This window comes from Lissotriton vulgaris, chromosome 2_1, assembly GCF_964263255.1.
Source record: "Lissotriton vulgaris chromosome 2_1, aLisVul1.2, whole genome shotgun sequence".
Classification (NCBI taxonomy): domain Eukaryota; kingdom Metazoa; phylum Chordata; class Amphibia; order Caudata; family Salamandridae; genus Lissotriton; species Lissotriton vulgaris.
In genome coordinates, this window is record NC_141687.1 from 1,877,131,122 (window position 1) to 1,877,149,656 (window position 18,535).

Below are 18,535 nucleotides of genomic sequence, written 5' to 3' on the forward strand. Positions count from 1 at the left end.
TGTTGAAATCAGAAGATAATTATGCAGACAACATACAAAGTGAAACTCCTTTCATAATGATTCCATGTTCAGTTTACATAAACCAGTAAAACATTTAAAAATAAACAGTATACATGAAACAGTGTGCACATATTTCTGGTGTCTGACAGAAAAGGCAGTTAAAAGAGTCTTAAATACATTTCCAAAAGAAAGTGGCGCCACCTGTGGAGGCTTAATTCAATGTGTTTTACTTCTGGATTTCTACTTATGTTGCAGAAGTAGAGTAGATATCCTTCTGTAATACTTTGTACCTCTGGGGATGTCTTATTTCTGTGACAGATAGAGATCAGAGCCTGAATTCTTTCAGCATGAGCCATGAAGGGATAGTACCTCTATCTGCATGTGAGAAGAACAACAACACACAGTGCTCCGAAACTCATGAGAAGTATTTGAAAGTGTCGTTCACCTAATCAATTGACTAGAGCCTGGGCAACAATTATGAAGTTTGGTTCTCTACTGAACAGTGTGCATTGATATGGCGAAATGTAAAAATTCTTATGGCCGTTCATGCTCTCTGTGTCCTTGAGAAGCAGTTTATCCCAGAGCATGCAGAAGGGGATAGGTGCACACTGCTTCACCTCCCAGCACAGTTCGCCCCTTAGCATCCTGGTAAATGCAGTTTAGTTTAAATGCTTACTTGAAATTTTGCTTAAGTGTTTTACCAAAGTTGGTGCAGGTTAGTTCTGTTAATCTCTAGACACGTGTTTCTAGATATTATCCTACATCAGTAGAGATAAAAGCATGCATTAAGTGGAAGGGGTTCTCTTCACTAGCCAGACAACCGAGGTCGAAAACCAGTTGCTCACCTTGAAAGTGCACCTGCTTTCATTGTCTCCTTGAAAGCTTTCTTCATTTAACTTGTGAAGCTGGAGAGAACAACCATAGGCTTTATTATGCTGTTAGGTTGTGGCCTGGGCTGTGGCATCATATTGTATGTTAAACAGTATAATGAATTCCTCAATGTTTCAAACACCATTCTGTTTGAGACGAAATTCATTGTAATTCTACCAATATTCTCTACCTCTAACTCCAGCAGATGTGGGATTTTACATAACGTTTTGTACAAACTTCAGTCTTTATTTTTCACTCTGAATGGCCTTGCCAAACCTCTGTACACAAGTTTTCTTCAGTACCAGAGAGGGAGGAAAGTTATGTTTTACATGTAACTAACTGGGTTACTGGTTGGCAGGGGGAATCCCTTCTCAAGCAGGAGCCACAATCCCTGTCAGGTTGAAGTCACAAACAACCCTAAATTAACCTCGGGTAGCTTGGCACGGAGCAGGCAGGCTTAACTCAAGCAATGTGTAACATACTTGTTCAGCACTTCAAACAGTAACAGATTGAAAACAAACAGCAAAAGGATCCCACACCAGTTCAGAAAAGTAGAACATTATAACATGAAGCACAACTAAAACAACATAAAGCCAATCAGTAGAATTGGAGAAATACAATTTTAAAGATTTCTATAAAAAATAGCGCCAAAAAGCACAAAGCTACAACTGTGGATATCAGGTCGCTAAAGACCAGGATAAAGTCACAAATTCATCAGGCCGGCCAGAATAGAGTGTGAACCAGTTAAAGGGACCCAGGTAGACCAGCAAAAATGGAGGAGGAAGGCAAGAAGATCTGGGGAAGACAACCCTAATGCTGACAGGTCTATCATACATGTTATACACCCCTTGTTCATACATTGAAAGCATGTCCTTTGCCACAACTGTCTTATTCTAAGGCAGTGATACTAGCCCATACATTTGCACCATCATTTATCCTTCCAAACCTCTAGTTCATAATGTGTTTCCTTGAGTGATGCCTACCCAATTAAATAAACTTCATTTCAAGCTTTTTTTGAAAGATCATTCCTCAAAAACATATAGACTGCAGGAGACATTTTAATATTTCCATTGATTTACCAACTGTTCTCCAAATATCTTGTCAAAACTTGCAGTGGGTACTCCTGATTCCACGAGACGTGTTGACTCATAGACCACTCTGTAGGCACTCTTCACCAGAAGAAGAACAAAGTTAATACCAGGGCTAGTCACTGTTGCCACTTTGGCTCCCATTAGACCAGTTTTCCCAAAGTGCTTCCTCAAGTCATGTGGACTCATCTAAACACTACGAATTGTAATCTAGGGCTGGATGTACTAGCCTATTTTGGGGTTGCAAGCACTCCATTTTGCAAGGGAGTGTTTGTGATCATAAAATAGGTTTTACCTATGTACAAGTCCCATTTTTTGAGTCAGTAAACATTCACTGACTTAAAAAAAAGTGATTCTGGATCGTTATCGATTCACAGTTTGGAAGGGGTGTGTTGTGGGTATCGTTTGTTACTGGAATTCCAGTTGTAAACCACTGAAAAATTACTGACTCCCATGTGTAACCCTTCCCCTTTGTGAATAATGAAAAACACTTTCCTGGGGAATGAATATTGTTGCGAAGTGACCCCTTTTTGTGTAGTGCCTATTTTTCATTTATTTGTTCGTGCCCTGCTAGTCATTTTAAACTTTAACAGTGGGACACTGCTATCCAGTGCCCAGTGTATGTGCTCTGAACCCAAAAACAAAGTCAACATCAGCTTAAAACCCCACTTGGGTTATTTTAGTACAAGGCTATTGTGTGTAGTGTAAACATGACATCTATGGCATGTAAAATGTAATGTCACGTAAACTGAAGCACTGTATTGTGCCATCCACTTGTTGACCCTGAAAACATGACACATGCCTCCACTGAGCCGCCAAGATCTCATGTTTGCAAACAGACCTGTAAAAATAAACTATTTTACAGGACTAAAAACCCTCTTCCAAGCACTAAATAAGTAACTTCTAAGAATTACTTTTATGCTAGTAAGGTTGGGTGCCTAGTGCCCGAAGTGATACATGTCTACATTAATATTACCATGTGCATACAGTGAATAAATCACCAAAAGCTATTTTTGCAGTACTGGGGTTAGCCGTTCCTATAGGAAATACTAGTAAAGCAGATACAATCACAATTTCTGTTATCCAGAAGGAAACGCCTACAGAAAAAAGTTCAAGGACTTTTCCTGTGTTTAAAAATACAATTCATTGGTTAAGCCATTTTATTCTAACTAGTTGAGAAATATAACTATCAGAAAAGTTATATTTCCTTGCACGAGGCACTATAGGCTAATTAGCCTTAGCATGCAGCTTCTGTTCTGCCTGTAATGAGGTGTGCAATTCCTCAGATGAGTCACACAGTAGACCACTTGGGTTGAAAGGTCGACCTGAATGGGCAGAGATGACACTTTGAGCTCAGCAGAATGTTCAAGGACAGGCTTCAGGTTGGAGATTTCTCCGAAATACAGACTAAGGACCAGATGTAAGAAGGCTTTTTGATGTCGCAAAGGGTCTGATTCTCAGAATCGGCGACAGCAAAAGGGCCTTTCAGTATGTAAAAGCACAATTACGATTTGTTAACATGTACCGAATTGCAATTTAGGTTTGTGGCTGTATGCCGATTCAGTATTTGGAAGGGGCATGTTTAAGAAAATCCTTCCAAATACTGATTTGCAGTGGGATGTTATAATGTTTTCAACTGAAATCAAGTCACCTTCACCAATATTTTACTGACAGGTAGGGGTAAGGCATTCGCAAACCGGAAGGAGCCCTTCTGGGACCCCTTTCCCTTTGATTTGTGAATGTTGAGAAAAACGTTTTTAAGAGTTGGCAGTGCCCCCTTGGACAACTGCCTAGTTTAAAAAAAATTTAGGTAAACTTTCATTTGCAGCGCATCCCATTTTCCTTTAAGGAAAACATGTTGCATTTGAAGAAAAAAAGTGATAAAGCTATGCATCGGGACTTCGAAGACATTTCATCATTTTTCTTCAAGAAAGTCACATAAGGCCCCATTTATGAGACTCCTTGCGCCTCCGGAATGTCACTTTTTGTGACGTTCCGCGGTGCAGAAGCCTGCGTGATATTTATCAGGCAGCACTAAGCCACTTTTTTTGGCTTAATGGTGCCTGATAAATATCAGTCCCTTTAATGCAGTGTTCTACATTAAAGGGGCGTGCAATGGGTGTTGCTGGGGGTGTTCCCAGCACATCCATGGCCTTTTGACAGTGCCCCAGATTTACGAGAAATCGTAAATCTGAGGCACGCCAAAAGCTTACGCATCCCAGGTGGGGGCGTAAGGGAGGCACAACGAGGAGAAATATCTTATGCATTATGGGGCACACATAGAAAGAGGAAAACACCTCTTGTGATTATTTTTGTACAGAAAGGTTTTCCTTCCTGTACAAAAATAATCATCCCCGCAATGCAGGCACCATTGGTGCAAAGGTGCCTGCATTAGCGCACGGCACCTCATTGAGCAACAGCGCGGGGGAAAAGGACTTCGCCGTATCTTATAGATATGGCACATTCCTGCCCTTTTTAGGTCTCGCCTGTCGATGCGCATCGAGCAAGGCGAGAGTATTGCGAGTTATCCACTCTTTATCTACACTGCAAGGAATCGTGGCGATTCCTTGCAGTGCCCGTGACTTTTAAGGTCAATGCGCATGCGCATTAAGCTTATGCGCATGCGCATTGACCTTAAAAGTCACGGGCGCGTGCACGTCCGTCGTGTTTTACCCGCTCCGCCCCCTCCCGCCGTGTCGCATTTCTCCTCCCCCCTCCCCTCGCGCCGTGTCGCATTTCTCCTCCCCCCTCCCCTCTCTTCCCTCCGTCTTGCTTGTTCTTATTGCCAATTTCATCGGCTCCGTTGCTCACGGAGATGCCCTTCAAGACTGAGTCTCCTTTCTGCTGTAACCAATTTACGGAATCCCCAATTAGTTTTCCAACACCCGCACTACTCGCCACATTCGTCTGATTTCCCCATTTTCAGAAATGTATTAGGCTGGCAACTTAATCACTGGCCCAGATACCCTGCCTACGACACTGCTAGTTGCAATCTAAAGTCGTGACCGTTCCCCTCTTCCAACCAACTCCATTCTCCTGCAGCGTTGCAGTCCATTCGACTATATGCTACTCAGTGAAGACTCAGAGCTACTTTACTTTTCACTGAACAACCGCAGCTCGCGCATATTTTCAATGTGGGGCCTCCTCCCACCACCCTCACCCTCCGGCGGCCTATAATTTTCCTATTAGTGACTCGCTGACCCACTCACTGGCCCTGCCAGTTTTCCAATTTGCTTCCCTGACACATTATGTCCTTTTCGAGCTTCGGTCCACGGGTGTCACACTCACACATGTCCGCACTTGACTCTCACGGGGTTCTCGAAGACCTCCAGGCAGACTGGGCACGTGAACCGGGAAAGTGGGTCGACAGGTAACGAGCCAAATGCACCTTCCTGCTGCTGTCTGCCTAACTCCATCACCATCATCATACACTTCCGCAAAAACCGCTGACGTCTACGGTGACAACCCGAAGTCCCGCCCACTTTCCACGCCTAAAACCCAATCGCTGCACTGCGCATCCTGTGCTGCGTGACGTCACAACCAGGAACTTAGAGTGGGTACTGGCGGGGTGGGCCTGGCATAAAAAGCATACAGGTTGAGCTCACCCCTTCAGTTTACCGACTGTTGCCACGCTGATGATAATGGCCACATGATGACGCTCACGTAACCATCTGGACCAAACAAAAACCAACGCGGAAAAGGGAGTCTCTCAATGACAGTCCACAGCCGTTCATTTGTTCCGGCAGCTTTCTTCTCAGGAGTCGTCTTGTAAAAATGCTCCAGGTGAATAGATTGTTGGAAGGATCGTTAAACGGAATGTCCTCTATTTGTGTGTGAGGAATGAATGATTTACTGTTACCCCTCACCCTCAATCCCTCACCCACACTCACCCACACTCACCCTCACCCACCCTCACCCACCCTCACTCACCCTCACTCACCCTCACTCACCCTCACTCACCCTCACCCTCACTCACCCTCACCCTCAACCCCTCACTCACCCTCACTCACCCTCACTCACCCTCACTCACCCTCACTCACCCTCAACCCCTCACCCTCACCCACCCTCAACCCCTCACCCACCCTCAACCCCTCACCCTCACTCACCCTCAACCCCTCACTCACCCTCACTCACCCTCAACCCCTCACTCACCCTCACTCACCCTCAACCCCTCACTCACCCTCACTCACCCTCACCCTCACTCACCCTCACCCTCAACCCCTCACTCACCCTCACTCACCCTCACCCTCACTCACCCTCAACCCCTCACCCTCACCCACCCTCAACCCCTCACCCACCCTCAACCCCTCACCCTCACTCACCCTCAACCCCTCACTCACCCTCACTCACCCTCAACCCCTCACCCTCACTCACCCTCAACCCCTCACTCACCCTCACTCACCCTCAACCCCTCACTCACCCTCACTCACCCTCAACCCCTCACCCACCCTCAACCCCTCACCCTCACTCACCCTCAACCCCTCACTCACCCTCAACCCCTCACTCACCCTCACTCACCCTCAACCCCTCACTCACCCTCACTCACCCTCAACCCCTCACTCACCCTCACTCACCCTCACTCACCCTCACTCACCCTCAACCCCTCACCCTCACCCACCCTCAACCCCTCACCCACCCTCAACCCCTCACCCTCACTCACCCTCAACCCCTCACTCACCCTCACTCACCCTCAACCCCTCACTCACCCTCAACCCCTCACTCACCCTCACTCACCCTCACTCACCCTCACCCTCACTCACCCTCACCCTCAACCCCTCACTCACCCTCACTCACCCTCACCCTCACTCACCCTCAACCCCTCACCCTCAACCACCCTCAACCCCTCAATCACCCTCAACCCCTCACCCTCACTCACCCTCAACCCCTCACTCACCCTCACTCACCCTCAACCCCTCACTCACCCTCACTCACCCTCAACCCCTCACCCACCCTCAACCCCTCACCCTCACTCACCCTCAACCCCTCACTCACCCTCACTCACCCTCAACCCCTCACTCACCCTCACTCACCCTCAACCCCTCACTCACCCTCACTCACCCTCACTCACCCTCACCCTCACTCACCCTCACCCTCAACCCCTCACTCACCCTCACTCACCCTCACCCTCACTCACCCTCAACCCCTCACCCTCACCCACCCTCAACCCCTCACCCACCCTCAACCCCTCACCCTCACTCACCCTCAACCCCTCACTCACCCTCACTCACCCTCAACTCCTCACTCACCCTCAGCCCCTCACTCACCCTCAACCCCTCACTCACCCTCACTCACCCTCACCCTCAACCCCTCAGCCTCACCCTCACTCACCCTCAACCCCTCACCCTCACTCACCCTCACTCACCCTCAACCTCATGCTAAAGATTTACAAAAAAACCCATAAACAATTCTAAAAGCACTAACTCTAATGCTGCGAGACCTATTGCATTTCTAATGCTTGTTATAAATGAGGCCCATAGTCCCTTGCAGAAGTGGGATTTAGAAGTTTTTGACTTCCAGGCTTTCGCCCGGACCAACCCATCTGGTGTGTCTGCCCCATGCTCCATCGCTGTCGGCCTTAAATTGCACATTGTTCCTAGTCTACAAAATCCTTGACTTATATTGGGTGAATACATTTTCTTGGCATTTTTTTTATTTAATTCTTTAAATATTTATTCCTACTATTCTCTTTATTGGATTTTTGTCATTTTGGTCGTATTTTACTTATAAAATTGTTCGCTTTATTTTTATAAAATTGGTTGTGGAGTTTTAGTGTTTTTTTGTGTGACTTTTTCTACTGTTCATGCACTGCTTAAATGATTTACTCATTGCCCTTTATTTAAGCCTGACTGCTTTTTCCCACATTACCGGGGATTAAGCACAGGTTTATTTAATTTAGTTTGTGTGACATCTAGCAGGAGGTGGCCTTATCCATCCTTTGAGGTGAATACTTACCCACCTCAAATAATAATTCACTTTCCAAACAATTATTAGTTAGGTAGGTCAGATTGTGACCCACTCTGATTCAAAATTTTACGAACCAACATATTAGTACATGGGAGGGTGGGTTCCAAAAATTCTATGCTTGTTACAAAAATACTGGTCGCAAACAGTGACCAGTTTTTACGATCAGTGCAATTATATATTTGGCCCTAGTGTACACAAAAGAGTGATAGGATAAACTACTGAGAATAAGCCTATGACACTCACATGGCCAGCTAACGATGTCTATGAATTAAAAATAGTAGACTTTGTTTAACTTTTGCATTCCATAATGATGACTCCATAATTTAGAAAAATATGGACCATTGGTCAGCATGTGTATTCTGACTTGTGAGTAGGTACGATAAATACAATGTATAAAGATGAATACCCACCATATAGTACAACAGGAAGCATTAGACCCCAAAGTGGACTGCCATCCCAATGCAACAATTGGCCCGCATGGATTGTTTAGATGGCTCCACCGTAGATCGCCGACAGGGCAGATAACTTGGCCGTAGCAGGCACCAGGCTTTTTTCCGGTGGGCTGGAAGGGTGGGAGCTGGTTCTGTTACTGGCGGCCGGTTTTGCAGCAGTTCTACAATATTGGCCCCCTGTAGCAAAAGCAGCACCGGTGTAAAAAAAACCCTCCCCCCCTTAGCTGTCTGGCTCAATTACCAGGGCTGGCTTGCCCGACCCTGGTTGCGAAATAGCAGAGTCATTAGCTCTAGATAAACCCAACCAGCCTTGACTAAGCTGATCCTTAATCTCTTAACCTCTTCTGCCACATTCACTACAGAACATCGCCCAGATGGAGAGGAACAGATTCTTGCTCAGCTGGGCACCTGCAGGGCAAATGTAACACCTAGAGCACATTTCCTCCGAAACCTATAGCGAGTGGTCTCCGAAACACTGATTGACGTGCGAATTCAGGCGACCTTTTGAGAATAAAGAAGGCTTACTAACGATAACACTGCCTTGGCATTTTGATGTTCTATGTTTTATAATACGACTGATGTGCTCGTTAGCTCAGTAGTAGCTACACTTTAATTGCTTTCCCAACTTGGTGGAATACACTTTGTACTTCATGCCTTAATGACATTTTTTTCTTTAAATTGGTGGGAGAAAGTCGTTAGCCTGTACTCCGATTCTTATCATTGGCCTAGTACTTTCCATTTTTGGTAAACTTAAAAGGAAATGGAGTTGCCCCTAAAGGTCTTTGCAAAAAACTTGGATATGTGACTTTTTCCTTTTTTTTAAAATTTTTTATAAAGAATGCGCCATACCTTTTGTAGTTTAGATGGGGGTGAGAGACTTTATGAACTGTTAATAGTCAAAGTTGGAAAAACAGTTTTAGTGGATATAAAACCATTCTTATTAGATGAATTGGGTGATCACATTTACTTTTAATTCTTGTATTGTCAGGAGAGGATAGGTGAGCCCACCATCTTAGTCTGTCCATTGCCAGGTGGATTCATTACTATAAATGAGGTAGGTTGGAATTTGCAATCCCTTAGGAATCTTTAAAATCACGGGGGTGGTGGCCAGCTGGGGTCCGTGACTGCTTTTCAGTAAAGCAATAATTTTTTTTTAATACAGCCCATTTTCATGAAAGGAAAATAGACTGCGTATAAAAAAGAAAAATGAAAAGTTTTCTTTTCATTTTTTAAGAGCAGGCAGTGGTCCGGGACCCCATACCATTTGCGAATGGCTTATCACCAACTTATAGTTGGTGGTGAAAAGCGAATATTTTGCGACTGCATTCACGGTCACAAAACCTTCATACAAACCACTTTGATTCGGTTTTTGGAATTGACACCCTAAACATGCCCCCCCAAATATTGAATCGCAAAGCATAAGGTAGGACAAGCCCTGATGTGTGTGGCATGTCCTAATAGTGAATTACAGCCATTTTAGTTTTTCACTATTGTAAGGCTACCTACTCTCCATAGGCCAGAATGGGCTGCTGGAATTATTACACTCTATAATCCCAACAGACTCAGAGAGCATGGTAGAAAGTTAAGTTTAGTATGCCTGAACTCAGAATAATAAAATACTTCTTTTAGTAAAGTTTATTTTAAGATCCTGTGTTTGCAAATACTACTTTTATAAAGTTAGTATTTCCTTGCCTAACCATTTCAGCCCGCCTCTGCTCTGATGTGTATCTGCTGTCTGGTTTCTGTGAGTGACAGGGCTGGGGGATTCCAGGGGACAGGCTGGGGTTGACTGGTGGTGAATAGAGAGTTTACACCAGGATGGGTGGGGGAGTGTCCCTTGACTCTGAATAGGGCTGTGCTCTGCCACCACAATGCTGGCTCCACCCTCTAGGGAGCGACTGATGACTCTGCCCTGCACCTGGTCCAGGAAGAGGGAAGATTGTCAACATAGTGCTCCTGACTGTACTTGTCATCACAATGCGGGCTCCACCTCCTGCGGAGTGTCTGATGTCCCTGCCCTGCACACTGAAAGAAGAAGCCAGAGCTGAAAAACAAAGTGCCCAGAGACTGACTGGATTAGGCAAGGCCCCCCTGGCCTGCGAGAACAAAAGAAATGGTGTATAAAAGTAGGAGCCCTGCTCCTAAGAAATCAGATCCTGTTGACGCCAAGAAGAAACTCTGCCCGAAGAGAAGGACCTGGGAAAGCTGCATGGAGGACTACTGTCTATAATCCTGAGAGACTGGCCTGTGGTGGGTGCCTTGCTGCAAGAAGGAGAGAGGAAGAAAAGACTGAAAGACTTTTCAATTCAACTTGTGCATCTTGACAATCTCCAAGGGCTTGCTGGTGAACTTGCCCCCTGAACTGCGCCCCAGGAACATTGGGCAATATTCCCTGGAAGGAAGAACTGTGCTGCCTGTGCCTGTAATGCTGATCTAGGAAGGTTAAGTGTGCTGTGAATCCTTATCACGCACCCCTGAGAACCTGAGCAACGCGACTTCTGCCCAGCCGCGCCGCACTTCGCACCGTAAAGACCAGCCCCCCACTGGCCTGAGCATCGTAATTGAGGCCAAGCCGAGCCGTAGCTCGCAGCGTAAGCTGAGACCTGTCCGGTCCAAGCGCCGCGATCTTCTGGCCCGAGCCGTAGCTCGCACAGCAACGACGGACTTTGCCCTTGTTCCCTGTCTGCTGATCAACGCACTTCTGAAGCGCCCCGCGGCTGTTAAAGTGAACAGCTGCGGTGCGTACAGTGGCCTGGTACGTCCTGGATCTGTGAATCGTACCGCCACCTGCAGCCACTCCCCCTCCAGATAGAAGCGCACGCTGCGGGTCCGTCTGCCCCCACAACACACCGTTAACCCAGGAGCACCGCGCCTACACCAGCCTCGAGCCGTAGCTCGCATCGCCCCCGGGAAGACATCGCGACGTGGGAGGATTGACCCCCATCGCCGTTCGCCTCGAACCCTCCGCAACGAGAAAGGTACTGTGCCTGTGTTTTTTGCGCAGCGCTCAGGACTGAGGAGTCCGTGAGGCGCGCACCCATTGCGAGAACTTGTGTCCCAGCGCGGTGTGCACCGTACCAGTGAGACTCTTCCAGCCTATCTCACTACGTACGAGTCGCACAGCCGCCCTATGCCTCGTCCGCCTCACACGCGCTGTACGCGTGGTTCATGAGATGTGTGAGGCTTAGCGGGGCCCTTCCTGCATTTACCGTGCGAGACGTACTAAGGCGCTACGGAGCGCACCAGCTTGCACGAAAGGAGTCAACACGTCGTAAACATTGCCTGGATTATTGTGGGGCCAATTTTAAGTACTGCAGAGTCGTTTTAGAACCAGTGACAATGTTTTAAAGACTGCACCTGACCTTTAAGAACTGTGGTCTCATTTCAAAAGTAACTGGAACCGTTTTGAAGCACAAAGTGCGTAATACAAGTCTGCTTGAGAGTTTTATTTATAAAAGTATATTTTTTTACAAAACAACCAGTCTTGTGTCTCTGTGTGGTGGGTTGACGGGTCATTGTGTGTGTTACTTCAAATGCTTAACCATATGTGCTCTGGAGTTTAGCCTAGTCTTCTCGCGCCACGCTGCCTAGAGGGTGAGCAGGGGTTATTTCTGAGAGTAAGTCCTTTGCCCTGACTTAGAGGAGAGGGTCCCTGCTTGTCACAAGTGAATACTTGCGCCAACCAGAGACCCCCAATTCTAACAACTATGTACTTGGATTCTATGCCCTGCTGGGCAACTACTTACCTAGTGATATTACCATGTTGAAATCAGAAGATAATTATGCAGAAAACATACAAAGTGAAACTCCTTTCATAATGATTCCATGTTCAATTTACATAAACCAGTAAAACATTTAAAAATAAACAATTTACATGAAACAGTGTGCACATATTTCTGGTGTCTGACAGAAAAGGCAGTTAAAAGAGTCTTAAATACATTTCCAAAAGAAAGTGGCACCACCTGTGGAGGCTTAATTCAATGTCTTTTATTTCTGGATTTCTACTTTTGTTGCAGAAGTAGAGTAGATCTCCTTCTGTAAGACTTTGTACCTCTGGGGATGTCTTATTTCTGTGACAGATAGAGATCAGAGCCTGAATTCTTTCAGCATGGGCCGTGAAGGGATAGTACCTCTATCTGCATGTGAGAAGAACAACAACACACAATGCTCCGAAACGCATGAGAAGTATTTGAAAGTGTAGTTCACCTAATCAATTGACTAGAGCCTGGGCAACAATTATGAAGTTTGTTTCTCTGCTGAACAGTGTGCATTGATATGGCGAAATGTAAAAATTCTTATGGCCGTGCATGCTCTGTGTGTCCTTGAGAAGCAGTTTATCCCAGAGCATGCAGAAGGGGATGGGTGCACACTGCTTCACCTCCCAGCACAGTTCGCCCCTTAGCATCCTGGTAAATGCAGTTTAGTTTAAATGCTAACTTGAAATTTTGCTGAAGTGTTTTACCAAAGTTGGTGCAGGTTAGTTCTGTTAATCTCTAGACACGTGTTTCTAGATATTATCCTACATCAGTAGATATAAAAGCATGCATTAAGTGGAAGGGGTTCGCTTCACTAGCCAGACAACCGAGGTCGAAAACCAGTTGCTCACCTTGAAAGTGCACCTGCTTTCATCGTCTCCTTGAAAGCTTTTTTCATTTAACTTGTGAAGCTGGAGAGAACAACCATAGGCTTTATTATGCTGTTAGGTTGTGGCCTGGGCTGTGGCATCATATTGTATGTTAAACAGTATAATGAATTCCTCAATGTTTCAAACACCATTCTGTTTGAGAAGAAATTCATTGTAATTCTACCAATATTCTCTACCTCTAACTCCAGCAGATCATATGGGATTTTACCTAATGTTTTGTACAAACTTCAGTCTCTATTTTTCACTCTAAATGGCCTTGCCAAACCTATGTACAAAAGTTTTCTTCAGTACCAGAGAGGGAGGAAAGTTATGTTTTACAATGTAACTAACTGGGTTACTGGTTGGCAGGGGAATCCCTTCTCAAACAGGAGCCACAATCCTTGTCAGGTTGAAGTCACAAACAACCCTAAATTAACCTCGAGTAGCTTGGCACGGAGCAGACAGGCTTAACTCAAGCAATGTGTAACATACTTGTGCAGCACTTCAAACAGTAACAGATTGAAAACAAACAGCAAAAGGATCCCACACCAGTTCAGAAAAGTAGAACATTATAACATGAAGCACAACTAAAACAACATAAAGACAATCAGTAGAACTGGAGAAATACAATTTTAAAGATTTCTATAAAAAATAGCGCCAAAAAGCACAAAGCTACAACTGTGGATATCAGGTCGCTAAGGACCAGGATAAAGTCACAAATTCATCAGGCCGGCCAGAATAGAGTGTGAACCAGTTAAAGGGACCCAGTTAGACCAGCAAAAATGTAGGAGGAAGGCAAGAAGATCAGGGGAAGACCACCCTAATGCTGACAGGTCTAACATACATGTTATACACCCCTTGTTCATACATTGAAAGCATGTCCTCTGCCACAACTGTCTTATTCTAAGGCAGTGATATTAACCCATACATTTGCACCATCGTTTATCCTTCCAAACCTCTAGTTCATAATGTGTTTCCTTGAGTGATGCCTACCTAATTAAATAAACTTCATTTCAAGCTTTTTTTGAAAGATCATTCCTCAAAAACATATAGACTGCAAGAGACATTTTAATATTTCCATTGCTTTACCAACTGTTCTCCAAATATCTTGTCAAAACTTGCAGTGGGTACTCCTGATTCCGGATGTATGACGTTACAACGCATACCATTACAACTACCTACCATTACAACGCGACCATTACAACGCATACCATTACAACGCATAGCGCTTAGAGGTGCTGGATAGTGGTAAGTATAATTTACTATTCCAACTCCAGTCCCCGTGGACACTAGGGAAGGTGTTGGATAGTAAATTAAACTTATTCCCTATCCTAGAGCGCCCCCCAGCGCAATGCGTTGTAATGGTATGCGTTGTAAAAGTTGCGTTGTAATGGTAGGTAGTTGTAAAAGTTGCGTTGTAACAGGTGTATACCCCTGATTCCACGAGACGTGTTGACTCATAGACCACTCTGTAGGCACTCTTCACCAGAAGAAGAACAAAGTTAATACCAGGGCTAGTCGCTGTTGCCATTAGACCAGTTTTCCCAAAGTGCTTCCTCAAGTCATGTGGACTCATCTAAACACTACGAATTGTAATCTAGGGCTGGATGTACTAGCCTATTTTGGGGTTGCAAGCACTCCATTTTGCAAGGGAGTGTTTGTGATCATAAAATAGCTTTTACCTATGTACATGTCCCATTTTTGGAGTCAGTAAACATTCACTGACTTAAAAAAAGTGATTCTGAATGGTTATCGATTCACAGTTTGGAAGGGGTGTGTTGTGGGTATCGTTTTCAAATTGTGATTCATTAACCTTGTATCAATGGTTTGTTACTGGAATTCCAGTTGTAAACCATTGAAAAATTACTGACTCCCATGTGTAACCCTTCCCCTTTGTGAATAATGAAAAACACTTTCCTGGGGAATGAATATTGTTGCGAAGTGACCCCTTTTTGGGTAGTGGCCCATTTTTCATTTATTTTTTTCGTGCCCTGCTAGTCATTTTAAACTTTAACATTGGGACACTGCTATCCAGTGCCCAGTGTATGTGCTCTGAACCCTAAAACAAGGTCAACATCAGCTTAAAACCCCACTTGGGTTATTTAAGTACAAGGCTTTTGTGTGTAGTGTAAACATGACATCTATGGCATGTAAAATGTAATGTCACGTAAACTGAAGCACTGTATTGTGCCATCCACTTGTTGACCCTGAAAACATGACACAGGCCTCCACTGAGCCGCCAAGATCTCATGTTTGCAAACAGACCTGTAAAAATAAACTATTTATAGGACTAAAAACCCTTTTCCAAGCACTAAATAAGTAACTTCTAAGAATTACTTTTATGCTAGAAAGGTTGGGTGCCTAGTGCCTGAAGTGATACATGTCTACATTAATATTACCATGTGCATACAGTGAATAAATCACCAAAAGCTATTTTTGCAGTACTGGGGTTAGCCGTTCCCATAGGAAATACTAGTAAAGCAGATAAAATCACAATTTCTGTTATCCAGAAGGAAACGCCTACAGAAAAAAGTTCAAGGACTTTTCCTGTGTTTAAAAATACAATTCATTGGTTAAGCCATTTTATTCTAACTAGTTGAGAAATATAACTATCAGAAAAGTTATATTTCCTTGCATGAGGCACTATAGTCTAATTAGCCTTAGCATGCAGCTTCTGTTCTGTCTGTAATGAGGAGCGAAATTCCTCAGATGAGTCACACAGTAGACCACTTGGGTTGAAAGGTCGACCTGAATGGGCAGAGATGACACTTTGAGCTCAGCAGAATGTTCAAGGACAGGCTTCAGGTTGGAGATTTCTCCGAAATACAGACGAAGGACCAGATGTAAGAAGGCTTTTTGATGTCGCAAAGGGTCTGATTCTCAGAATCAGGCCTTTAGCGACAGCAAAAAGGCCTTTCAGTATGTAAAAACACAATTACGATTTGTTAACATGTTACCGATTGCAATTTAGGTTTGTGGCTGTATGCCGATTCAGAATTTGGAAGGGGCATGTTTAAAAAAATCCTTCCAAATACTGATTTGCAGTGGGATGTTATAACTGAAATCAAGTCACCTTCACCAATATTTCACTGACAGGTAGGGGTAAGGCATTCGCAAACCGGAAGGAGCCCTTCTGGGACCCCTTTCCCTTTGTGAATGTTGAGAAAAACGTTTTTAAGAGTTGGCAGTGCTCCCTTGGACAACTGCCTAGTTTAAAAAAAAATTTGGTAAACTTTCATTTGCAGCGCATCCCATTTTCCTTCAAGGAAAACATGTTGCATTTGAAGAAAAAAGTGATAAAGCTATGCATCGGGACTTCGAAGACTTTTCAACATTTTTCTTCAAGAAAGTCACATAAGGCCCCATTTATGAGACTCCTTGCGCCTCCGGAATGTCACTTTTTTGTGTGACGTTCCGCGGTGCAGAAGCCTGCGTGATATTTATCAGGCAGCAATAAGCCACTTTTTTTGGCTTAATGGTGCCTGATGAATATCAGTCCCTTTAATGCAGTGTTCTACATTAAAGGGGGGTGCAATGGGTGTTGCTGGGGGTGTTCCCAGCACATCCATGGCCTTTTGACAGTGCCCCAGATTTCCGAGAAATCGTAAATCTGAGGCAGCGCCTAAAGCTTACGCATCCCAGGGGGGGCGTAAGGGAGGCACAACGAGGAGAAATATCTTATGCATTATGCAGCACACATAGAAATAGGAAAACACCTCTTGTGATTATTTTTGTACAGAAAGGTTTTCCTTCCTGTACAAAAATAATCATCCCCGCAATGCAGGCACCATTGGTGCAAAGGTGCCTGCATTAGCGCACAGCACCTCATTGAGCACCGGCGCGTGGGAAAAAGACAGGAATTCGCTGTATCTAATAGATATGGCACATTCCTGCCCTTTTCTTTTGCCGTAGGGAAGCGCAGCAGGAAGGCCTGCTGCGCTTCCCTACGCAAAACCTTATAAATGAGGCCCATAGTCCCTTGTAGAAGTGGGATTTAGAAGCTGGTGTGTCTGCCCCATGCTCCATCGCTGTCGGCCTTAAATTGCTCACGGTTCCTAGTCTACAAAATCCTTGACTTATATTGGGTGAATATTTTTTCTTCGCATTTTTAATTCTTTAAATATTTATTCATACTATTCTCTTTATTGGATTTTTGTAATTTTGGTCGTATTTTACTTATAAAATTGTTCACGTTATTATAAAATTGGTTGTGGAGTTTTAGTGTTTTTTTTGTGTGACTGTTTCTACTGTTCATGCACTGCTTAAATGATTTACACATTGCCCTTTATTTAAGCCTGCCTGCTTTTTCCCACATTACAATGGATTAAGCACAGGTTTATTTAATTTAGTTTGTGTGCCATCTAGCAGGAGGTGGCCTTATCCTTTGAGGTGAACACTTACCCACCTCAAATAATAATTCACTTTCCAACAATTATTAATTAGGTAGGTCAGATTGCGACCCACTCTGATTCAAAATGTTACGAACCAACATATTAGTACATGGGTGGGTTCCAAAAATTCTATATTTGTTACAAAAATACTGGTCGCAAACAGTGACCAGTTTTTGCGACCAGTGCAATTATATATTTGGCCCTAGTGTATACAAAAGAGTGATAGTATAAACTACTGAGACGAAGCCTATGACACTCACATGGCCAGCTAACGATGTCTATGAATTAAAAAAAGTAGACTTTGTTTAACTTTTGCATTCCATAATGATGACTCCATAATTTAGAAAAATTTGGATCATTGGTCAGCATGTGTATTCTGACATGTGAGTAGGTACGATAAATACAATATATAAAGATGATTACCCACCATATAGTACAACAGGAAGCATTAGACCCCAAAGTGGACTGCCATCCCAATGCAACAACTGGCCCGCATGGATTGTTTAGATGGCTCCACCGTAGATCATCGCCGACAGGGCAGATAACTTGGCCGTAGCAGGCACCAGGCTTTTTGTCCGGTGGGCTCGAAGGGTGGGGGCTGGTTCTGTTACTGGTGGCCGGTTTTGCAGCAGTTCTTCAATATTGGCCCCCTGTAGCAAAAGCAGCACTGGTGTAAAACCCACCCCTCCCCCCCTTAGCTGTCCGGCTCAATTACCAGGGCTGGCTTGCCCGACCCTGGTTGCGAAATAGCAGAGTCCTTAGCTCTAGATAAACCCAACCAGCCTTGACTAAGCTGATCCTTAATCTCTTAACCTCTTCTGCCACATTCACTACAGAACATCGCCCAGATGGACAGGAACAGATTCTTGCTCAGCTGGGCACCTGCAGGGCAAATGTAACACCTAAAGCACATTTTCTCCGAAACCTATAGCGAGTGGTCTCCGAAACACTGATTGACGTGCGAATTCAGGCGACCTTTTGAGAATAAAGAAGGCTTACTAACGATAACACTGCCTTGGCATTTTGATGTTCTATGTTTTATAATACGACTGATGTGCTCGTTAGCTCAGTAGTAGCTACACTTTAATTGCTTTCCCAACTTGGTGGAATACACTTTGTACTTCATGCCTTAATGACATTTTTTTC